Below are 25,733 nucleotides of genomic sequence, written 5' to 3'. Positions count from 1 at the left end.
GGGGTACGAGACAGGGGTGCCCCCTTTCCCCTCTCCTCTTTGCCTTGAGTATCTAACCCTTGGCCCTAGCAATCCGGGAGAAGGACCAAATCAAGGGCCTTCCCTTCACGGGGGAGCAGCATAAAATATCCCTTTTTGCGGACGATGTTCTTTTGTCCTTAGGGGATCCGGCTCAATCCTTGCTGCATGTTCACGAGGAGCTCTCCCGGTTTGAAGCGGTGGCGGGATTCAGAGTCAACCTCGACAAGTCGCACATCCTGAATCTAACCCTGTCCCCTGCGGAAGTTGACCGGGTGCGCTTACTGACGGCTCTACCGTGGGCTCCTGCCTCCCTACTATATCTGGGGGTGCACCTGACACCTACTATAGGCTCCCTGTTCGCGGCTAACTTTCCCCCCTTGCTGGCTACGATACGGAGCGACCTGGATCGGTGGAAGCCGAAGTTCCTATCGTGGCTTGGCTGGATACATGCTCTTAAAATGGTCCTCCTGCCTAAATTTCTTTATCTTTTCCAGGCCCTCCCTATACCTATTGACATGGACTTCTTTCGCCGCTTACGGACGTTGATGCTGAAGTTTGTTTGGCTGGGTGGCCGGGCTCGTATTCCCTTTACGATACTGCGCCGACCGAGGAAGGAGGGAGGAGTTGGGTTCCCGGATATGCTTCTATACTATAAGGCTGCGCAGCTGCGGGTGATAGTGGAATGTTCCCAGCAGCTCTCAGAGAAACACTGGCTGCATATGGACAGGGCCGTGGCGGGGAGGTCGATTTGGGATCTGATCTGGAAGCCCAAGGCGGACCGACCTAAGAATGCTTACATTAGCACTCCTACTAGCACAGTTCTGAAGGTGTGGGACACGGTCTCTGGCGACGACCGCTGGACCACGTTTCCGTCTCCCTTCACCCCCATTCACTTCAACCCGGCCTTCCCGCCAGCCTTGCAGGAGGGACCCTTTCGGTTGTGGCGAGAGGGAGGTTGCAGGGCACTTACGCACTTGTTTCACGGGAGGGCTCCCCTCACATTCCACAATTGCATGCGCGACTATGGAATTCCAGTTACTGAGCGCTTTTGCCATGCCCAGCTTCTCCATTGGGCGACATCGGCGGAAGTCGGCGAGGCAGCCACACGACCGCCTTCCCCCTTCGAGTCCTTTCTGCTCCGCACGTCTGTGATGCGGGGGACGGGCTCCTTCCTATATGGGCTGCTTCTGGCCACTACGGTCGCCCCACGCCCTCGATATATGGAACGGTGGGAGGTCCTTTTGGATCGGGACATCTCTGATGCTGAATGGAAAAACCTCTGGAGGGACATAGCGACGCACAACCATTCAGTGAACCTTCGGGAAGCCCACTTGAAAACTATGCATGACTGGTATTTGTATCCGGCCAAGCTCCACCGCATATTCCCTACTTCTTCGGATAGATGCTGGAGAGGATGTGGCCTATTGGGGGACTTCCACCACATTTGGTGGGACTGCCCGATCATTCTTCCCTTCTGGACGGAGATACTCTCCCACATCAAGGAGATATTGGGGTACCCGATCTCAGACTCTGTGGCTCATGTTCTGCTGGGTCTTCGAGATCCGTTATTGGAACATCAGACTAAGGCGGACAAGCGCATTCAATAGCTTTGCTTAGGGGCAGCTAAGCTTACGTTGGCGGCGGCGTGGAAGAAACCACATGCCCCGGCTATATCGTTGTGGCATGCGAGACTGTGGGGGCTACTGAGTATGGAGAGAATGGCGGACATCTTCCTGGGCAATTTTAAAAACTTTTTATTCCGGTGGGGGCCACTGGTCCGTTTCTTGTCATCTGGGCTGCCATCTGCGGTATGCCCACCCACGCTCCGGGCACTTCACCTGTTTCAAATATGACCTGATTACATGCCTCTGCAGCTTGGTACGGTGCGAGAGTGTCTGTGTCGTCACCACTGGGGAGGGTGGGGGGTGGGGGGGGAACCAGTTGGGGACGGGTTCTTGTTAATTGTTGCGACACTGTTTAGCTCCTGGGGATGCAGGGCTTCTGTATTGTTTTGCACCCCTCTCCTACTGCCCTCGGACTACATTTGGGCCTTGGCCTGCGGACTTTCGAGCTGGCACTATACTTTCTACTGGATTTTGTTGCTGGGCTGCCACCCTTTTTAAATACTTAACGCTTTTATTTCCCGGTTCATATTGCAGCTTCCCCTGTGTGGGATTTGTGGCAGAATTGTCGCCTGTATGTTTTTTCTTTCTCCCTTTTCTTTCCCCCTTCCCTCTCCCCTTTCTTCTGAAAAACTTTGAATAAAAACAAATTTTACAAAAAAAAAGTAGGAGCCCTGCTCCTTGTAAATCAGAATCCTGTTTCCCACAAAGAACCTCTGCCCGACTAGAAGGAGAAGAAGACGCTGGAAGGACTGGCCTGCTGCTTGCCTTGCTGAGGAAGCAGAGGAGAAGACTTTTGAAAACACTTTGCAGACTTGTGCTTTGAAACATTCTCCAAGGGCTTGTTTGAGCTTGCCCCCTGAACTGAACCCCAGGACCAGTGGGTTCTCCTGTGCTTTGGCTCGTCTCCTGCCTGAGGCCGAGTATTTTGTCCCGCCGGAGGTGAAGTCTGCCCCCTCTCGCCCCCTCCTAGGGCCGTGGTACCCGGGAGCCAGCCTGCCCTCTTGCCCTTGAGAGCCTCGCTCCGTTCGGAGTCGCTCTCTGCCCCAGGGCTAAGGCCGGCCGCTCCTCTACACCCGCCTGCCTGAAAGAGCGCTTGAGTCCGACTTTGGCCCCTCCCGCCGGAATTCCGGGGACGCGAGTCACCTGGACGACCGCCCGTGCAGCTAAGTGCACCCGGCCGCCCCGCCTTGAGCTGTCCCCCCCCCCGAGAGGCCGCGCCGCACCGTGAAGGGAGCCCCGCTCGGTACTGCCTGTACTCAGGGCTGCCGTGCTGCGCCCCGCCTCCCTAAGGTCCTCCTCTTCACGACGAGACCCCTAAACACTGACCGGACCGAGTCGCGCTGCTCGTGCCGACTCGGCCCCAGCACCAAAGGTAAAGGCGCATTCCTAAAGCAACATCGGGCTTGGGGCCCGCAACTTGTGATTTCCCCGTCCTCGGAGCCTTCTCGCACTGTCAATCCCGGCTTGCTTCCAGCCCGGTCCCCGGGCCGTCCGAGCTGCTGCAAGGAGCCGTACGCGGCGTAGGCGTGCTCACGCCCGATGCGTGAGCCGCGGTAGGGTCCGGATCAATTTCCTCCAGGAGAGCGGGGGAAGCGCTGCGAAGCGCACCGGAGGCCCAGGGCGAGTCTAAGGTCCCCCGAACTGGTGCAGAAAGGTACTTTGGAAGCAACTGAAATTGAAAGACCTGTAGAGAAGTGATTTTACAAGGAAATCCACATTTGAACTTGAACCTAAAGAAAAGCTTGCCTATTTACAATCATGTGGCCTAATTTAAAAACGTTATTATTGGTCTTGTGTTAAGTCTGATCTGATATATATATTTTTACATAAAGGAACATATTTTTATATATTCACAGCCTGGTGTCCATTTGTGGGGGGATTGGTACATTTTACTGTGTGTGTTATTACAAATGCTTAACTCCATAACGCCTGAAGAATAGCCTTGGCTGCTCACGCCACGCACCTAGAGGGTGAGCAAGGGTAATTCTAAGGGGTCATCCTTCGCCCTGACTTAGAGGAGGTGGTCCCTGCTTGTCACAAGTGAATACTTGCGCCAACCAGAGACCCCCAATTCTAACATTGATCCCAAAACCTTTTTTGGGAAAACAAAAAGTACGCCTGCAGCAGCGGTGTCCGGGGTGCAAGCTGGGGCCAGCACCTCCGCATCAGTGGGCCCAACCCACCAAACCAGGCCCAAGCAGATGAGTGTGGAAGAGGTAGCCAACCTAATGGTGGAAAGCAGTGATGCTGAGCCTGACCTAAACTTATAACTATCTCAAAGTAGTACTTAATCAACGCATGAGGGAACACAGCAGATAAGTGGTAAACAAGAACCACCGCCCGCAATAGTAGTTGTTCAACACAACAACCACAACCACCACCCGCAATAGTAGTTTTTGTTCCTCCTGAAGTAGGGGCAGCTCAGGTAATTGAGCCTCATGCAAAGTAAGAAGAAGAGGAAGCCACTCATGCAGGAAATCTATTGTCTTCCAAATACCCACCAAGGAAAAGGAGGGTTAATCCATCAAGTTCTTCGCCACGCATCCCTTCTGATGATCTAGATCTCACTTGGGAGCCACAACAATCTGAGCATGAGAGGGAGAGACATCCCAAGACCAGGCTAGGGAAAAGGAAGGTTCCAGAAAGCCTTACACTTATGGAGGTCGATGTAGAAGAGCAGGATAATGATGATGATGATGAGTCTGACCCAGTCATCACAAGCATCACTCCTGGCCCGAGGACATGGAGACCAACATTTTCACCCTATCCCGAATGGCTGCGACTAGTAGGGATGTAGCACGCATACCTCTAACACAGGAAACACCAAAACAACCTCCAGCTTCCATTTTTACATTAGCAAAGGGCCGGCAGCGTTCTACATCCAGCACAAGCACCACCTCAGCAGAAGTAGGTATTGGTACTACTGCACAGCCACATAGTCAAATTCAACACACACCCTCCAGTTCATCCGGCATTGGAAGTGGCACCTCTAGCAGGAGACAAAAGTTAAGCTCCCCAGTGTGGGACTTCTTTACGGTTATTGCAAAGGAGGACACCATTGCTATATGCTCCATTTGTCATTCTTCTGTTAGTCATGGTAAGCTTGGTACAAACTATGGTACCAGAGGCCAAATGACCCATTTGAAAAAACACCACACAATCAAGTGGGAGGACCACCTTCGTAGCATAAAAACTGGAACCATTGATGTTGTTGGGGATAAACTAGTACAAGGTCCACTCACAGTCGAACAGGAAGAAGAAGAGGGAGACATTCTATCTGGTAGTGGTACACAAAGTATCCCTGTCCCCAGCACTGCAATGGTACAGCCCACATCCTCCGCATCAGCAACATCTCAGTGCCACAAGAGTAAGAGTCAGCCGGAGACACCAAGGAGTACTGCTGCGAAGTCTGCGATGCAAAGTGCTGCGTCGAGCATAACCGAAAGAAATACTAAGCAGCGTACCATTCTTAGCATGTTTAGGCAGGAGGGAAAGTACGAACGCAACCACTCAATAGCACGTTTGTACAATGCTAAGCTTGCTAAAATGTTAGCACTGGACCTTCTCCCTTTTTTTGTTGTTGAAGGGATGGGTTTTCTGGAATTTGTGACAATCATCTGCCCATAATGGAACATTCCCAGCCGCTACTATTTTGCCAGAGTTGCTGTTCCAGCACTACATCACGACATGCTGGAATTGCTTGGAAAACCCTTACATCAGAGTGCTGTTCATAGTATACACCTGACAACAGACATGTGGACCAGTTGCCAAGCCACTGATTACATGTGAATCACTGCACACTGGATCTTTTTGTCAGGTGTTAGAGACAAGCTATCTGCAGGCGTTGACACTGTTGAGATTTTTAATGAGACTCGCAGACATGCAACTATAGCCATGTTTGCTATGGAGAAATCTCATACTGCTGCAAACATTTTGGCTGAGTTTAACAGCAAGGTCTTTGAATGACTGCGACCAAGAGGGCTTACCATTGGTTTTGTTGCCACGGACAATGGCAGTAATGTAGTTAAGGGCATGAAAGATGGTGGCTATTTCAGGGTCCCGTATTTGGCACACTGCAATAACATTGTTGTTCAAGACTTTCTAAAAAATGAAAGCAAACTCAGCAACTTACTGACCACCTGCAGAAGAATATGAACACGTTTCAACGATTCTTTTAAAGCCCGGAAGCAGCTAAGGGTCATTCAACGTGAGCATAAAATGCCAGTCAAAGCACTCATCCAGGACGTCCCAACACTTTGGAACTTAACTTATTACATGCTTGATCATCTGTTTGAGCAGTACATACCACTTAATGCTTATGTCATGACAAGAAGATTAGGGGTTCCTATTGTGAAAGCAATGACCGTTGAGATGTGGCAATGGGACCTCATTAAATGCCTGACAGAGATGCTACTTCCTTTTGAGGTCTTCGCACGTGCAGCCAGCAGGTAGGACTGTACTATGGGCCAAGCTATCCCCTTGTTGTACATGCTAGAGCAAGAGCTGAAGGAGGTGTCTGAAACATACGAAGGTGTGGAAGAAAAAGTAGACGCATGTTATTTGGCGAACGCCTTAGCCGCCGGCTTATCTGACAATACCAGGATTCAAAATAGGATTGTGTCACATCGACATTACATTACTGCCACAATTTTGGATCCACGGTACACATTATTTCTTAACAGTAATGCAGTAATTCCTTTTTCAGAAGGGGATGTTGCCAAGTACAAAACTTTAATAGCTGAGGAAGCCACTGATTTTGAAAATGAACGGCTCTCAATTAGAGGCCTGCCAGTGCCAGCCCAGGACAGTGCAAGTACTACAGGGCATCCTCCAGAGTCAAGTTCTTCTTCAGAGCATGAGAGCAGTGTGTTTTCTTCCCAGCAGTCACCAACACTACCAATAACATCAACAACAGCACCAACAGGATCTGATTCATCAGACACAACAAAAAAAATAGCTGCTTGGTTTCTACAGAAAGGGATGGGTAAGTCCGTTGCTGTCACAATGTCAAAAGAGGCCAAGCAAATCGGAGCACCACTAAACATTGAGCGGATGGTCCAGGCCTATCTGGATGACACAACAGAGGTGTTCATGGAGCAAAGCCCATTGGTGTATTGGTATGAGAAAAGAAGCTAATGGCCAGTGCTCAGCAGGCTGGCGATAAAGTATCTGGCTAGCCCTGTCGCAAATGTCTCTTCTGAGCGTGTTTTCAGTGCTGCTAGTGCTATTGTAACTGTGAAAAGGACCAGTCTCTCGCCCAAAAGCGTGGAGAGGTTAACCATGATCAAAATGGATCAGCACATCATACCACCGGACTACACAATACCAGAAACACAGCAGGAAGAGGAGAGCGACTCTGAAGACATAAGTAGTGGGTTACATGACCTACTTCTGTCCGAACCACCAGGGTTTGAGGACGAGCTTCTCTTCCCTGACAACTAGGCTTTCAAATTGTTACTTTCTCCCTTCCTTTATTTGTGTGTATATTTGTCTTTCTGGTTTAAATCAAACCACAACAAATCCATCACCACCGTCTCTTATTTTTATTTACCTATTGGAGTTGCACGTCTGTGCATTTAACTGTCCACTCCACTCCTCAGAGTCCTGCTCCATCTTTCTGACTCGCCCTAAATACATTTCCATCTTGCCAGGCATTGGATGGAGATGGAGAATAGTACAATAATGTAGCCTTCAACAGTCCCTCCATAACAAGTGCAACGTACGTGACTATAGCCATCTTCTGTTTTGTTTCCAATCCGAAACTCATCACTGTCTTAAGGCTACCACCTCTGTCTGCAGGCATACACAACTTTTCACTGTCAGAACTTGAGCAGGCATCTAACCTAAAGTAACATTGTCATCACTTTCAGAAGGCTCGGCATCTCTGATCTGACAGCCAAAGAGAAGAGCAAGACAGGTATATGAAATGAATGATGCCATGCATTGCATTGGATGCTTGCTGACTATGAGTAAATGTGCATGAAGTAGAACTATACTAGTAGTTTAAATAATAACAAAGTACTTGTGACTCAAGTGATAGTCAATGTTTCCATGTTGTTTAATAATATTTGCCAATTGTACTCCTACTACTGCAGGTGCAGTCTGGACTTACTTCATTGGAGTCACTCACAGACTGAGTTGCTGTTGATCTGTTGGATAACACATACACGTACCACACCTGATGATGTAGAGGACCATACTATCTTTACACGCAGTCAGTCAGTTGGATCTGAGATGATTGGTGGAATACATTTCAGGAAGTGGAATAAAAGGTAAATACAACCAATCAACAAGAACCACAGCAGACCTAGGCTACATGTCTGTGCAATGGTGGAGTCAAATAGTGGTATGATGACTGACAGTGGCGCATTGATTTAGTAATTTTATTTGGAAAATGCTATGTTGCTGTATGTATATGCCTTTTGTCTGGCTCTGTCAAAAAATAAGGTAAATGGAGTTTGGGTCTCGGACTCACAGGCGGTCCGGTGCCATGGGCCTGTTCTGTGCTGGCTCGGATCTTTTTGTTCTTCTAGATTAATGCTGTGTAACTAGTAGAGTAGACACAATGTATCCAAGTCGCCTCAGTCTGAAAGTCTTCTCGCTCACGAGTCTTGTCTTTTTGCACTACACCGTAATTGATTTGTATTTTTTCGATGATTTATTTTTTAATACTCCTTTTGTTTTTCCATCATAACTTACAGGCCGGCCTTTTAACCCAGTGCTGTTATACTTGGAGCAACAACTCACACTTACCTTACCAATCCTCATCAGCCAGCCAGTGGCACCCAAGAATGATGTTCAGAGTGTCCATGGAAGGGAGGACCAAGATAAACGACGAGATACAACTACACATTTGGACCTGGATAATACAGTAACATTAGCATCATTTTAGTATTTTTAATAATTTGATTCTTTTTTTCTCTTCATTCATTTTACGACTGTGTGACTTTGTTTGGTAATTGCTCCCTAAAACAATTTTTTAATTTTCTTTGCTAGCTTTCAGCCCAGTACAGCAGGTAATTAGGGTTTCTCTGAGGGCATACAGCCAAGGCAAATGTCATATATAATAAATACTTCCTTGTACTATCGAATTGTGTAGTAGTAGTTAAGTACTACTCATTATTAACCATCAAGTTATCTTCATCATGCATGCATTTCCTTTTTCTACCTTTAGTTTATAGATTTATTGGGTAGTGGATCATCAATCATCATCTTCATTGTTTTGGTTTTGTTGTCTCCATGCGTACTGTTTTTCTTTGTCAACCCTTTCCCCAAACCCCCTTCCCATCCATTGATCAAACCCTAACCCTCTTCCCCCGGGCTGTGTGGTTTTATATTGAGGTGTGATGTGACTACATTAAATCTACACCAACAATTGATCACACGCTTGCTGGGGCAGATGTGGTGAAAGCAACACTAATTAAATGTCAACGAGGCAGGGCGAGGATCTTCTTCTGCTTGCCCACCGATGCTCAGTGTATATATAAGCCAATTAATTTTCCAAAGGGACCCACCGAATACATCTTATTAATTGCCGGCATTGTTTGGGTTTAATTTTACCGCATTAAAGTTTACGAATTAGAATTGTGTTTAAGTGACTCCTTCAACACAACTACAGTTAAACTTCTAATCTTCTTGTACTAGGCTGTCTCAGACACCATTGTTTTCTTTTAGTTTAGCAGTTGCAATATTGTTTGTTTGTCAGTCTTCTTATGTACTGTACTTTTCTACTACTCCCACAGTCTCTCTCAGGCAAATGACTGTCTCTTTGTTTTTGTTTGCAAATGCTAGTGCCATTGTCTACTACTACCGCGACAACCACGGCATCTTTCCATTGTCTTGGGAAACCATGCAGCCATTGCTGTGCCGACCTTAATCATCATCAATCACAGGTAAGATAAGTTTGCTGGGAGGTATAATGGAGTAGGAGGAGCGACTGGTAGTACTAGTAGGACAAATATAACTCAGTGAGGGGTACCGCATCTATCTGTTTGCATGTTACAAAATTGGCCAATTATTTAAATCAAACACTGGCTGCTACCCTGCATCTGCAAGTAAACCTTATAACGTACATTAATTCGTCAAACAGTAACCCCACCACAAAACATTAACATCATATGTGTAACTTTAAATAAATAACATTTATTTTCATAGAAAAAATAGCCTATCCCACACCTCACCCACCCCTCTCCCTAACCCCAAGCAATGTCCAAGTCCAACAAATGTCCAAGAGAAACCCCAAAACCCAATTCCCACCCACCAACAAAAGTATTAAAAAAGGGGCAACTCAACAGGGTCCATTTATAATTGGCGGGCTTTAAGGTGTTGTCCAGCAGGATTTTGACACAGTCCTCTAATTGGTCCTCAGCTTTGCCATCCGGAGGAGAAGTTGCCGAAATGCACGGCACCTGCATTTGCATCCATGTGCGGGGGCGGCAGATGTTGACAAATAGCGGCGGTGGGCGGCTGCCTGACTGCGGCGCCGTACTCCTGCAGACAGCGCCTTGCTGGGGCCCGGGGCATTGGAAGAGGAAGCAGCTGCTGCCGCCGCCTCCTCCTCGGCCTGAGCCACCAGCCGGCGGTATTCCTCCACGATGTCCTGCAGTTTCTGTTGCCGGGCCCTGGCTGCCAACTCCTTCCGTGATGGTTTCTGGGAAGGAGTATCTATAAAGAAAGAAACAGAATTGTAACCGAAACTCTTAGCAAAACAGTAACACAAAATTAATCCAACACATAGTGGCACAGTAGCACTAGCAAGCGCAGTACATAACATTTGTGGTAACTTTAAGTATCTATCCTCCTGCTTCCCCGGCCTCTAACATTTGTTGGAGTTTTTTTCGGCACTATACTTGCCGTAGTAGTACTATGGATGGACTCCAGTACACAGAAGAACACCAGTCTTTTTCGTATCTCTAGTTTACATAAATTAGATAACCTTGTTGTAGGCTGTAGCCGGCAAGTCAGCTAAGCTTGCATCCAACAGGAACATACAGGATATGCAGACGCCTGTTACTTTTTTAACTAAGCTGCCGGTGGGGAAGCTCATATATTTTTCGATTACGGGTGGCACTGGCCATACTCTCTCTGTTACATGAAGGGCAATTGCTCAAATTCACTTTCACTGTGCCCTGGCATCTGGCGACTACAAAAAGGCAGAATTAACATATTTATGATCCAATGATCATTACTCATATGGAACGACATATCAGTCCAGTAGTGGTCAGAGGTGGGAGTGCTGACGGGTGGTGAAGTGGAGAGGGGCAGGGTGGGGGGGAGCAAACTATGGATTGTGGACAATTACTGGTAAGTAAACATATAAAAATAAAAAAATATATAACATAGGTAGGAAGTGGTCCTTGGATTCAGAGGAAGGCACTTGATAATATATATGATGTGCTTGCAAACTACTGAGTCATCCACTGTATTCTGAAATGAAATCCTACTTTTATATAATATATGACCCTCTGCTTTGCTACTCTGGCACACTTTCTTTAATATTATCTTCAAACTAAGGCTCTGCATCCAGTGACAGTCTCCGCCTATGATGAATACAATCCTTTCAAGGGGCATCAATCCATTAAAAGTAAATGTCTATCATTCTTTATTAGGTATCGCTTAACAAACCTTAGCTGGTTTCACTTTCACCAACAACCACCCATGCGCCCACTCCTTCCTTCCTTGCCTTGGCTTTGGGTTTGACACCAACACCGCTGATGATTCTTGCTATCCAATATCCACCCATTTTGTGTCGTCCACCCAGGCAGGAATTTTCTTTCACCTTCCACCCATCGTTCAACAACCCATGCATCTGATTCCTATCAGCCACCTGTATGCTGCTTCCAAAGTATGCTTCTATGCTAGTCGTATTACATCTCTTTCGTCCTTCCTCCTTCCACCCTAGTTCACTTCTTTCACTTTTTGTTCAACACATCCATCAAGGTCATCTGATCTGACTTTTAGTCTTCTCCATAACTTTCACAGCTGAGTTGGAGTCTGATAGAAGAGGGCTTTGTTTACTCAACTCACGCTGGTAATGCTATTGCTAATGCATTGGTAATGCTAAGTAAAGTGTGTCTTCTTCAACCGTTGCATATTGTCCAGTACAACTTCAAGTTAATACTTACTTAATAAGTCTCACAGTACAGTGAGGGAAATGTTCCCCTTCCAGCTAGTAATGCCAATAAGTAATGAATATAACTTACCACCACCCACCGCTGCTGTTTCCTCCCCCACTGGTGCACCTGCAGGTGCCGCATCTCCTACCTCCTCCAGGATAGCGGCATTAGCATCGCTGCTGTCCCCGATGGCACTGGTGTTTGGTACTGGTTGTGCACCTATAAAAACAATTACACCTTTTTAGATATCTGCACACCTCCCCCTATTTTACTAATTTTTTCACCAGGAAGGAAGATTGAAAAAACAGTTAAAGTACAACATAAATCATCACTAGTCCAAATTGCGTACTACAGTAGAGTCAGTAGACAGACATTAGTAGTATTAATTTATTATATGGTCTCTACGGTCATCTCATCTCTACTCTAGAGGTGTGGCGCCGCAGCTAGGGCGACTGACTCCGGAATCTGGGGATCACGGTTCGATCCCGGCACCGGCGGCAGATTAGCCCAGCACCATGTATTTCTGGGCAATAGCTTGCTTAATCTTCCCGACGGCCCCCAGCGCCTAGAGACCCTTACTGGTGATTGTGCGCTTTACAAATGTGGATTATATCTAGTCTTTGGAAAGTTAGCCTGAGCCATGTAACCATTTTAGATTCATGTCTACTATTTTACGCATGTTACCTTGCAGCTTGTTGCGCAGTAAGACGCCTTTGAGGCCACATGAGTGTTTCATACAAGTGAAGAGGTTGAAAAACAAGGCACTTTTTTTTATGGAGTTTGGTTGGTCCATATTGCTTAGCCATAATGTTACACTTTTTGGCATGACTGCAAAAAGCTTGCATAATTGTATTTTATACTGTCTAACGTGCCCCATTTATCTCATAATAGGCAGATGAGAGGATTGCCTTCTACGAACCAGAGATTTGCAGAGCTTACGAAAGATGCATGTGTAACCAGTATACGTTCAACGGTGAGGGGTCTCCCACAATTCCCACAGTTCTCTATTGTGCACTAGTTGTACAAATGTTTAGTTTTAATCTTCTTTATTTTGCATGGTGGAGCAGGATGTATTTCATGGAACAACTTACAAAGCTTGTTATTGTTTGAAAAAATAAAGCTTTTGAACTTGCACATAGACTGTGGTATATTTGGAGTGTCTGTTGTGTTGTAGACTTACACGAGTGAGTGAGCGAAAGGGTGTTATGTTCTGGGTTGTGTAATAAAATCATAGGGTATCTTCGTGTGGGGGGTCGGGACAAATGACTAATGACTGAGACACTATAGCTAGTCGGTCAGCGAATTGTGGGTTCTGAGTTCTGTGACTGAGGTGTAAGTAAGGTCCAACCTCCCATCACCAACATCCTATTTTCTTGTGCATAGTTCTGTATGTGGCTGTGCAGAATACCCACAACAGTAGTAGTAGCATGTACTACTACCCTAACAAAAATACTAGACAAACATCTTGTTGCGCATTTTGTTGATGGGAATTGTCAAAGCCTAGAGATTAAAGAGGACAATGCAAAGGACAGGAGTGGACCCAGTTGCCACAGCTATTCTATCACAGCTTTATTCAAAAGAATACCTTAGCTAAAGAGTGGCCAACAGGGCAAGGTTAGCTACAGACAATCTAATAATAGTAGTACAGAGAGTCATAGCAGAGGCAGTTGGAAGGATCTGAAAGGCAGAGATACACAAAAGTTGGAAAACAGATAATGAAGATCAAAGAAGCTTTTGTTAAAAATGGAATTAGGAGGAAGCTTAATTAATAGTTTGGAAAAAATAAGGTGTGTTAAAAGTTTGGGAACTATATAAGCACTGTAGGACTTACTGGGGCAGCAGCAGGATCCTTGGTAGAGGAGAGCTTCTCTGGTGATTGTTGTCCCGCTGACCGGGACCCCGTCTGCTTGCCCCTGGGTGCTGATCATGTAAGAAAAAATGAAGAAAGAGAGGAACATTGAGTGCTGTGAAACAAAAAAATCAACAAAAAAAGCTCAAACATTTTAGGAAACAACAATTGCAATTAAATTGACCTGTCTAAACGACTACTGGCTTGCATGATTCATGGACCGTCTACTTATATGAACACTAATCAAATGTTCCATAATCATTCTGATTGCAGAATACTAACTAACAAAGCCAGTACCACCTGACCTACGCCACCTATTCCAGACGGGCCAATTGTTCAGTAAGTCATCATTTCCATTTTATTTTTGCCAGCAAAAATGCATAGATGCCATGGAGGGCACATGCATGAATTTGTGCAGACACCAAATTGTTGGTTGGTTGCGCCATATGTTGTTCTGCTACTGACTCAGTGACAATGCTATTGCTATTGCTATTGCTCACTAAACAAACTACAAAAAGGTTCTATGGAGGACTGGGGTAAGAAGCACTCAGTGAAAGAGGAGGAGTCGCGCAGACCATAAAAAAAATTATGAACTAATACTAAGTAAACCTATAATCCATCTACCACTATTTCACTGAAGGACAATGGAAGGACTAGACTCTAGCAATAACTAACTAAAGTAAACTCTAGCATCAATATTCAGCCCAAGCTAGCTAAAAGTTACATACAAGTAAGAGAAGTGCCTAGCAGCACCTGTGTCATTCAATCACAGAAGATTTTGGAACAGAATTGATCTGCAATGTAACTAAGCGCACCAGTAATTGTGTTATTCGTCCAATAATTATAGACAATACTTATAATACTATATATTACTAGCTACTCACAAAGCCCCATGACCTCGACACCTAGCAGGTCCAACAGGTCCTGCCCCCGGTCCAGGATGTCGGACCACCGGTGGGCCAGTTGCTGGTGGGTACGCCGGATCCCCAAGCAGCGAAACACTGCCCGGCGCACCTTCGCCCACCGGCGGTAACGCTCCTGGGTAAGATACCCGGAGCCTGGCCTGCTGCCTGCTGCCAAGGTCAAGGGGAGGTGGCGCTGGATGAAGAAAACCAGGACGGCCACCTCCGCCTCCCCGAAAAGTTGTCGGGCCTGCACCCCTGCAGGGCGCATTTTGCCGCAAGGCAGGCGGCTCTTGGGCGCAGGCGCCTTACCCTTGGAGCCGGTACTGCTGCCTTGGCCATGGCCATGGTTCTGGGGTGGATGCAGAAAAGAAAAGAAGGAAAAAAGAAAGTTGGGGGAAGAAGTAGGAGTTTGAATAAAGAAGTAAAATAAAACAGTAGAAAAGTAACAAAAACACAGTGAAAGTAGAAATAAATCACAAAATATAAACTTAGGGATAGAGATGATAAATAAAAAAAGTGAGAAAAACAGTGAAAATAAGTAAAGATTGCAAAGATTAAAGCTGGATAGAAAACTAGGCCCAGAACCATAGCATAGAGTGAAAAACAAGATGGCCACGCCCGTCGCGACCACGTGGGTAAGTTCACCGATATTTCTCTCTAACTCGTACTTGTTGTCGCGAACAAGTAGATAGCTTTCCCGAACATGACATGCACAACGCAAACACATTATACACGACCCGGAACAGGAAATAAGGCAATGCAAGTGGGCGGGACAATTAAAAAAACAAGATGGCCGCGCCCATAGCCCACCGCATGGGTAAGTTCGCGAGCTACGATCCGCCGAGCATGCAGACAGCACCCCGAACACGCACAACGCGCTCCCGAGCAAGAAAAAAACCTCGCGAACAGGTCCGGCAAGCTACTACCCACGCTTGCGAAGCTCGCGTAGTGCGAGAACGTCTTCGCGTAGCTTCGTGTAGCGCAACTACGCGTACTACACCCACCCCTAGTCAAGACCCTCCTCGCTCTACGCAGCAGCACTTCGTATTAGGCAGCGCTTAGATTACTGCCCGAGAGTTTTGTGGTCTTAATCAGTTGTAGACCTAGCCAGTCTACCTACAGTATCTCCAACAGTCCCGAGAGTCCATGTCACAGGGCCAAAAGATGGAGCCCAGCCCAGTTTCGTACAGTCTTGGACGCGCTCAGACGGGCCCGCCCTTGGTCCAGGCTTTGTCCGAGCGCGCCCCGCTTTGCGTGGGTCTCGGTTTGCCTCTGTAGGCGACTCCTGGTGCTGCGACGGTGACGATACAAGAAACAAACAATATCCTATAAGGTATTACTATTTAGGCGGTAAAATGTGTATGCTGACAGCATTATCCGCAATGAAGAAGGAGACTCAATCAATAGTTTCTTGGCAGTGCATTTGGCATCATGTATTCAAATTAATAATAAACAAAGTATACAGTTATAGCAGCACTGTATAGACATAAATAAAAAAGCAACCCAAATTGCACTTGGGGCTCAGTGTGTGTGGGTGACCCAAGGTGGCGACGCAAGTGACAATGGTGCACAGCAGAGAACGGCGCATGTGAAGTGAGTAAGATAATATGCAGTGTAGTAAGAAACAATGGCTTGAAACATAAGTTGGTCAAATAACGTTTTACAATTGACAGTTCTGGTGAGCCGTTGTAAGGACTGCACCCATGATTGCGCTGTGTGTTGTCGATGAACATTTCGATCCTCTTTAATGGGGATCGTCTTCAGGACGAGGTTACTGCAATTGACCAGTGCTGAGGGAGGGAAGGATAGAAATGAGGTCGGGGTAGGGGAAGGGTAAATGCATGTGCGCCGCGTCTAAAACACAAAGTCCTGCGCACTCAGATCAAGTATAGCAAACAGTTATGCGAATGTCATTAATAACAATATGTCCAACGTCGTTTCTTGGAGTTTCTTATATGTCTCCTTTTATTCTGTCATCAAATCACAGACAATTTACAGCCAGCCGACTCGTGTTTCGTTGTAGGTCTGTACATTCACAGATGCTACAACTCTTCAGGGCTCATTGGCTGAATCCTAAGTCTTAAAGGCCCAAGTCCGGTGATAATTCCGACCCGCAGGGTAACTTTGTATTAGGAAGGTAACGGTATATCGCACTCCGATAAAGTATAGTAGGCGTCGTAGGTACCAGTTGTCTGCAATTCTGTGCAAAATTAATCAGTGTTTCCCATTCATGTGGTCAAAAAAGCATCCTTAATAAACACACGGGTGCGTGTGTTTATACTCACTCTGCGGCCGAATCGCCCTCGCTCCAACTGGCGTCTGCACTCGGAAGTGTGCGCCGCGTCTGTTTCACATGATCTAGGTAGAAAGCATGTAATCCAACCCGGTCTGCAAAGGGGAGAAAGAGGGGGGGGGGTCCCTTAATTACGCGTGTTGCTGATGGGGGCCGGCAGAGCGCAGGAGTAGTGATCAAGGGGGTGGTGGTAATGGCAGGGGAAGGCTGGGTGAGAGGCTGGGTGGTTGGCAGGGCAACAGTAGGCTGTCCAGTTGTGGTACTGATGTCGCGGTGAGCTGGGATCGGCGGGGACATCAGGGTTGGATCAAGAAAGGGTACTGGGAGAGCCTGGGGGGGAAAGGAAGGAGAGGAGCGAAGTACCTGTAATATTAATTACTCTCTGGAGGTGGAGAAGATGGCCCGATGACAGGATGAGTGGCGCGGGTCCGTGAAGTCTGGCCGGGTACTCTTCGTGGGGTCCAGGGGCTGCAGACTGTAGCTGGGGAGGTAAGAGGTAAGAGGGAAGGAGGGTAAGCCTGGTTTAGGAAAAAGGCCTGGGGAGACTAAGATCGTATGGGTGCCCGATGTACCTATGGTGACGATGGCAGCAAGGGCGCTTGGGGAGTGTAGTCCAGCATTCTCCCGCTCCCCGTCAGGTTCACCCGGCTCACAGCAGACTTGGCCCCCATCTCAGGACTCTCCCAGTATCAGGTAGGCCATGAGGGTCTCAAGGCATTGGGGGGGAGGGGTGCTGCTCCTGTTCGAATTGCCAGGCCTTGAGAAGTATTAGGAGCTGATTTTGCAAAAAAGAGAGAAAAGACTGAAGGATATTATACCTGTGTCAGTGGCACTGGGACCACCCCCACCATCAGCTCAATAGTCAAGAGTCATGTTTATTGATAATGCTGCAAAGTATCTCCTCCTTGACGCTGCTCAGGTGCTCCCCGTCCTGCTTGTGGCTGCTAATGGTGCAGAGGTCGGCGGTCGCTCCGCTCCAGTACTCATAAATAAAACTCCCAGATAACGAAAGGAGTTAACGTTTGAAATTATGGTATTATCAATATATCAAGGCCTACATTTACTTGGCTTTTTCTCGCAAATTATAGTAAATGTCTTGGTTTTAATGATTACTATATGTTTGGATGCCATACAGTCCCCAAAATCATGAATACATTTCTGCAGGCCGACCGGGGTCCTAGATAGTAACACAGCGTGATCCACTATAATAACACAGGTACAGGGCACCCCGCGGCACACAGGGCATCAGCTTGTAGAGATTGCAAAGCAATATCCACACCTTTAATAAAAAGGGAAAACGGCGGAGGGGCCAAAACAAAGCCCCGATGAATACCATGCCCCACTTTAAATGAAGAAAAAAATTCTCTCAAAGGACCATAATGCTCATTACTTGATAAGTTATCATACATACATGCCAAAAATCAATACTCACCTTAGGGGTACTGTTAGACCTGGCACCATTGGCGTGGGTCTCCCTTTCATTTTTTCCACTGTTGCTTCCTATGTTTTGCTATGTTTTTGCTGGTCTAAATGCTTTGGGCACTTTGACACTGCTAATCAGTGCCAAAGTGCGTGTGCTCCCTATTGTAAAGTATTGTAATGGATTAGTGACTCTATGATTGGCTTATTTGGTTTACTTGTCAAACCCTAGAACAGTGCACCGCGTGTGCCCAGGGCTGTAAACCAAATGCTGCTGGTGGGCTTGCAGCACTGATTGTGCCACCCACCGGAGCAGCTTGTAAACTATGGCTCAGGCCTGCCATAGCAGAGCCTGTGTGCAGTCCAGTACTGCCCTGTTGACTTGGTAAGTGCACCCACTTACCAGTCCCCAAACCTTCCCTTTTCTACGTTAGCCACCCCTAAGGTAGGCCGTGGGGCAGGGTGCATTGTATGTAAAAGGTAGGACATGCCCTGGTGTGTGTGGCATGTCCAGATAGTGAATTACTGCCAATTTCGTTTTTCGCTATTGCAAGGCCACCTGTCCCCATAGGCCAAAATAGGCAGTTTGATTACAACAGCTTTTAATCTTAACTGACCCAGGGAACACTATAGAAATTCGAGTTTAGTATGCCTGAACTCAGAATGATAAAATACATATTTTAGTGAAGTTGGTTTTAACATTCTGTGTTTGAAAATACCACTTTTGGAAAGTGGGTATTTTCTTATCTAACCATCCAGCCTGCCTCTGCTAGGTTTGTGTATTCCATGTCTGGTTTGTGAGTGACGGGGCTGGAGTGGCTCCAGGAGTCAGGGTGAGTCAGCACTAGGCTGATTAGACCTATCTGCATTGGGATTGGTGGGAGAAGTAGCACCTGGACCTGAATAGGGCTGTGCCTGCCTTCCACAATGCTGGCTCCACCTCCTGTGGTGCGTCGGATGACCCTGGCCCACACTGACAAAGGAAGAAGTTGTGCACTGGCAGAGTACACCCAGAACTGGTTCGGACTAGGTACAGACACTCTCTGCCTTTAGAGACAAAGGATTTGTGTGTATAAAATGGAGTACTAGACACAAGGGTCTCTATTTGGACAAAGGTGCCAACCATTGCCAATAAGAGACCCCCAAATCTAACAGGCACCAAGGGATAGCAGTGATGACCACAAAAGAGCATGTTCAACAAGATCAAAAGCTCTGCTTAAGTCAGCCAAACAAACATATGAAGATCCCAATTTGGCCCAGGTATATTTCCCAATCAGAATATATAAATTAACACTCTGCTCAATGGTACCCTTACCCTTCCTAAAGTCAAACTGGGTGATAGATAAAATAGAGTATTCCTGCACCCACTCCTCCAGTCTCATAAGTAAAATCCAGTTGACCAATTTTACTGATGAGTCTAAAAGCGAGATTGGGCAATAGTTCTTGGGGTCTGTTTATCACCCTTCCTATAGATGGGTTTAACTATTATAGTGGAAAAAGTAGTAGGATCATACTAACTGCTACTACATTAACACCCTTGTTAGGATGGGCCCCTATTGTTCTACGGCTGATTTAAAGGCATCCATGGGTACCCCATCAGGCCCAGGTGCTCTACTACTGGCACTATGGTACAAGGCTTAAGTAACCTCATCCAAAGTGATGTCCAGTGGAACATTCTCTCAGCTACCTCTCACCCCTAACACTTCTCGGCCATTAGTTTCAGCATTCTGAGCTAAAGTTGCTCAGAAATGCACCACCCATGCTTAGCATGTAATAAAATAATTAAACTCTGGAATAGAGTCTTTTTAAATATGGGAAATAACCATATCCCAGAACAACTTACGGTCTTGGAATTTCACTGCTAATGTTAAATTACACCATGCTTCTTCCTGTAGCACCTTCCTAGCTGCAAGGGATCACTTTTATTCAAAACAGAGGAGCTTATTAGTAGTATTATCTTGTGGATAACGGTGTAAAGCCATATTCAAATGCTGGGATGCCTGAGTACATGAGTGGCCGAACCATCCCCTATTCCCAGTTTGGGAGGGATTCAGGTTCCTAGTCAAGAGTGAATTAATGGCACAAGTAAAAAGACTGAAACTAGACAGCAACCTGTTAGGAATCACCTCATCCTTAAGATAGCCACAAATATCAGAGATGTTAGTAGTTCTTGAAGAATTGTATTTGGCTCTATTCCTGCCCATTTAATTCACACACCATTGGGCCCAGTAGGATTAATGTTATTGACTGTTGGGTTTCATGCCTCAAAACAAAAAAGGCAATATAATTATGTCAAGATCACTCTTGCTGTCTAGACTATCCTTGGGGTGTCACACAGGCGGCTAACAAAGGCAGATACCAGAACATAGTCTATTACTGATGAACCATTTCTGCCAACAAAGGTTGGAATTTTCTCCCCCAGCTCTGGCAATGTGCAGATGTAGAGCCAGAGATGTCTGGTTCCAGGTCCAAAAAGTGTCTGCTTTTAGGGGTCCAGAGACCCAGTACTTATACCCATAAGTGCCTTTGAAGTGGAGATTACTTTTATGCAAAGTGTTTTAACTGCACAGGTCGCCTTTCAAGCCAGTCCTGTCTGCCAGGCTAACCCTGGGGGGTTGATCACTGCTTTATGTGAGGGCAGGACACTACCTATTGAAGCATATGTGTCAGTCCCTCCCCTTCCCTCTGCACAGGAAGACCCATCTGTATGCAGATAAATGCAGATGCAGTGGGTGTCCTGTGTTTGTGGCTCTCGAAAGAAAATGCACAGATCGTAGCTGTCACCCAATCCCCAGACATGCATCGGAGACAGGCTTGAAGGCACACCAAGAGCAAGGTAATGTCCACTTTCTAAAAGTGGAACTCCTAAACTAGTAATGTCAACTCCCATTTTACCAGTAAGGAGGATTTGTCATTACCAATCCAAAGATATAAAATATAAAACTGCTACTCCACTGCAATCAGGAATTACAGTTTAAAAATATTTTAAGGAATTCCCAGTGTTAACCTATGAGAGGAACAGGCCTCACAGTAGTTAAAGAAGAATTGCCAGAGACAGGTGTCAAAGGCTATTAATGTGGTTGGCACAATCAGTGCTGCTGGCCCACTAATAGAATTTGAAATACAGAACCTGGGTATATGGCATATCACTTTACATAGGACTTACCAGTAAATCAAATGTGCCAATCAGGTATACACCAATGTCATCATATTTATTGAGAAGCTCATGTACTTTAGCACTGGTTAGCAGTGTATAAGTGCTCAGAGTCCTATGGCCAACAAAAAGAGAATCAGCAAAACAGGAGGTAAAAGGCAAAAAGTCTGGGGAAATACCATCCTAAGGATGCCGGGTCTAATACAAGTGTTCTGCCATCTTGAGACTGGGCAGACTATTTCATTACGAGATAGCTAGGTGCCGCACATTGCAGGAAGTCATCATCATGCGGGAGGGGACCTGGTAGCTCATTGGCTAGTAGTCATCCCATCCCCAGTGGGAAAGTTGTGGGCATAAAAGTGGCACCCCTGGCACCCATACCTCTGATTATGTGTGGACTAGTGATAGAGGGCCGAAGAAGGACTGCCCTGCTTTTCCCTGGACCTGGCAAAGCTAGGCTGCACCAAAGACCGGACTGCACCTGCTGCTCCTTGACTGTCAAAGAGAGTTCTGTGCCTTTGGTGCCCTTCTCTCAGCCAAGACAGAAGATGTGAACTACAAGAGTCAGTTAACTGACTACTTGTTACAGCTCCAGGGCCACAAAAGATGAAGAAGTCGCCCTGACAAGGTGGTAGCCACAATCGTTTAGTCTCCATCGACCACCAAACTGCAGCCTGTGAGACCGAACCCAGAACCTCAAAGGATTCTCTCGAGTCTTCTGGACCAGGAAGAGTATTTGTAATGCATGTGGCTGCCCAAAACAGAGACTAGATGCAGTCAAAGGGAATTGCTGGTTTCACTGTGATTGGAGCCCAGTAAATCAGTTGGCAATTGGTTTTTGGGTGGTCGTCACTTGAAATTTGAGGGACATAGACCTCTGTGGCCAGAGTCGCCCCACCTTGTTCATGGACCGAGGGGTGGCTCCTGAACTACCACCATAGACAGGCTCGGCATCCTCAGCATCCTGTTTCCCTTGCATCCGGAGCGTTCATTAATGTCTATAGGAGTTTGCCCACAGAGCTTGGAACAGAACTGGAGACTCCCTTAACTGAAAGTTAACTGTTCCCGTAAGCTTTCTTGGACCCAAAGCTTATACAAAGTTTTCAAAAGTAGCTGCTCACCGCTGTAGTTGCCAATGCTTATTTGCATTTAGAGTGATAAGCAGTGATTTACAATTTGCTTAATCATTTATATCTATGGAAACCTCCAGTGGATTTTATTCATTTTGGTGTCGAAAAAAATCATTAAAAAAAGGTCTAATATTATAAATGGGTGTCGGGTTTTCTTACTCAATTGTTTTGGGACTTTTAAATGGTCTTCACTTGTTCCTTTGTTAAAGCCTGACTACTCGAAGCCACAGCTTTCCTGATTGAGCTAAGGTTTTACAAATGAGACGTGAGTTTAGTGCATGGTGAGGTCGCACAAACACACCATACAAGAAATCGCATTTCTTCACATAAAGTAACCACAGAATGGTTGCCAGATCACTATGCCTGCCTGTTCTTGGTAATTCAAGATTAATAAAGGAAGATAACCGTTCACAGAAGCAATATGTGATGAATTTCCTGTTTTTTGTTTTAAATGTAACAGATTTGCATGAAACAAATGTGAACAGATTGTAAGCAAACTATACCACGTTCTATCTTAATTTCAGGTTTGTTGTGTTTACATCCAGCTCTCTTTGCCCCAACCAAGAGCACTAATTGCATAGAAGTTTGAATGGCAAATGCAAGTCTTAGAATACCAAAATCACTGATAACCGCTTCTTGACGACCAATTTTTACAGCATCGATCTCGTTTGTACCTATAAAGCTTTTTGCAAACTGTTGTGGCCAAATTGGCCTTACCTAAAGTGATGGTATTGAGCCGTATATGCTACCAAATAAACGTGTGTTTGTCAATTGCTGTTTGATTAATGCATGCTTTTTCAAATATATTTTCACTACAATAATTATTTCATATTTTTATTCTCTTCAAAATTGTAGAACTTAAAGAAGATGAATGAAAGCTTAAGTAGCTAAAATTAAAAGAGAAGCTGAGAGTAGAGATATAGATAGGTAGGCTAGAATTTCTTTGGAATTTCTTTCAACCACCATCACAAACAACTAGAAAGGTTTTCATATTTCAAAACATTCACAGTCAATCTACATAAAAGCTTGATGAGCTATACTAACCCGATGAAAACCATGCTAAGTATTGTTTGCACTTTAACTAAACAATACAGGCATGTCCTAGGGTTTGAAACATGGCAATACATTTCTTTAATTGGGAACGAAAAAATATTTCTTCCAATTAACAGATTTTGTTGCGGTCATTAAACAGCACCGTGGAAAGCTGCAGAAAGAAAAAAACGATTTTTCAAGCTGTTGGTCATTTCACTACAACACTATCTCTTCCATAGATGCAAACCGTGCAAGTTCAGAGGTCACCAGATCCTTTGTATGCCATTCTCCGACTGCCACAAACAAACCTTTGTTACTAATTTATTCAATTGAATAAGCAGCGAGCGCAGCTACACGGAAACTATAAAGATTCCCTTGAAGGCTTGCATGCGCATTATTCATCCAAACAAGCCCCATTTGGAATTTAATTTACGCTTCACTGATAACGTATCTGAATGCCCTAAGATGTAAAATCAATGGTGGTTTATTGAACCAACTAAATAGCAGAAATGCACTGCCCTTTCATATGCCTATGCATTATTATTTCAGGCATCAATATAGGCAGAAAAAGAGAGACAGGAAAAGAAAGAATACACAACGCACTGAAAGAGCAACTATGTTTAAACAGCAAAGGGCAGACATGTGCAATACAAATCTTAGTAAAATATCGTATGTTACCTTTTCAAACTCTTTCTGTTGCCATTGGTTCTTTTAGATCAAAATACAATGGTCATAATTCACAAAGATAAACAAATTTTTTCATGAGTTTACTATTTTTTGGCATTCATAAACTATGGGTTTTATTTTACTAATAGTAATTTTACGACTAAGGACGTTGCGCTGTCAGGGTGGAAAACACCGCACATCAAAAGAGATTTCAGACCTACCAGTTTATGCGGGGAGTCCGTCAAGAATGAAGATACTTCTCAGTCATAAAAATACTATTAGTAAAATGAAACTCGCATTTAGTGAATACTGAAAAAATAGTAAACTTACACAAAAATGTTACTTTATCTTTGTGAATCAGGCCCAGTCTGATTAAATGCCTTCACAGAAACATAATATATTTCAGAGCAATGTGTACTGTGTGTGTGTTGGATGCTCAACGCTACAGTCATAAAACAAGCTGAAAATATTTGAAGCAGTAGTTATAGAAGCAAACGTTTTTTAACTTTCTGAAATTTGAGGGATTGAGTATATTTAAAATGTTCAAATGCAACATTCAAGGAAAATAGCAACATAGATGCCTCAATTCAACAGGCACCTCCAAATTACTAGCTTTTCTCACTTTCAGCCCAATGGTGGGGATAGTGATGCGTATGTATCTTTAAACTTTGGAAAGTACAGAACCTGGGACAAAGACCAAGGAACCACAGTCGATTTAACCTGATGTATGTAGGATGATCCAGCCAAGGAGTCTATTGGTCAGGTCTTCCACAACTTTAACTGGTTAGTAACCTTTGCTATGCCATTAATTGATGCCTTTGCAGTCACACTTTTTGTAGACTGAGTACTCTGACAGCCACAGAGGTGGGTTGGTCAGTAGACAGGCATGTGTCAGGCTTTAAGGAAACAGATTGTAAAAAGACAGTTAAACAAACAAACAATCTTTGGAACTGGTATTCAGAGAGTAATAGTTATGTACTGTATATGGAAAAACTCACATGGCCGGTCTCCATAATAGAGGCATATTGTTGATGCCACAAACCATTCTTGAAGGTTCCTCCCTCTAGTGTTAACAGCAAAGTCTTCCTTTATAACCTGCCTCTTTGAAATCACAGAGCCAATGCCACATCCTTCAACAGTCCTTCACACATCCCCTAATACAACTTGAAGGGACCCCTGGGTCGCCTACATCCCCAAGTTAAGCTCACCTACACTGATGATGTCACTTAAATACCATGGATTCAAGCGAGAGAGCCTGATGTATCTGCTGTACTGATACAGTGAGGTATCCTTTGTTGAACATAATTTATGATTTAGATGTTAAATAAATACTTAAAGACACATTCACATTGATTATTCCAAGGGTAGGTGGTGACTCGCAGGGTATTGGCGCCCTAAAGGTAGTACACAAATTCTATCATCAAATGTAATCTATTGATGCGATGCTATTGAGGTAGAGAGAACCACTACTCTAACATCAAGTCAATGACAACATAACGGAATACAATATAACTCGAGCACACG

Source organism: Lissotriton helveticus, chromosome 3_1 (genome assembly GCF_964261635.1).
Source record: "Lissotriton helveticus chromosome 3_1, aLisHel1.1, whole genome shotgun sequence".
NCBI classification, from domain to species: domain Eukaryota; kingdom Metazoa; phylum Chordata; class Amphibia; order Caudata; family Salamandridae; genus Lissotriton; species Lissotriton helveticus.
The sequence above is the reverse complement of the archived record's forward strand: the minus strand, read 5'-3'. Positions refer to the sequence as shown.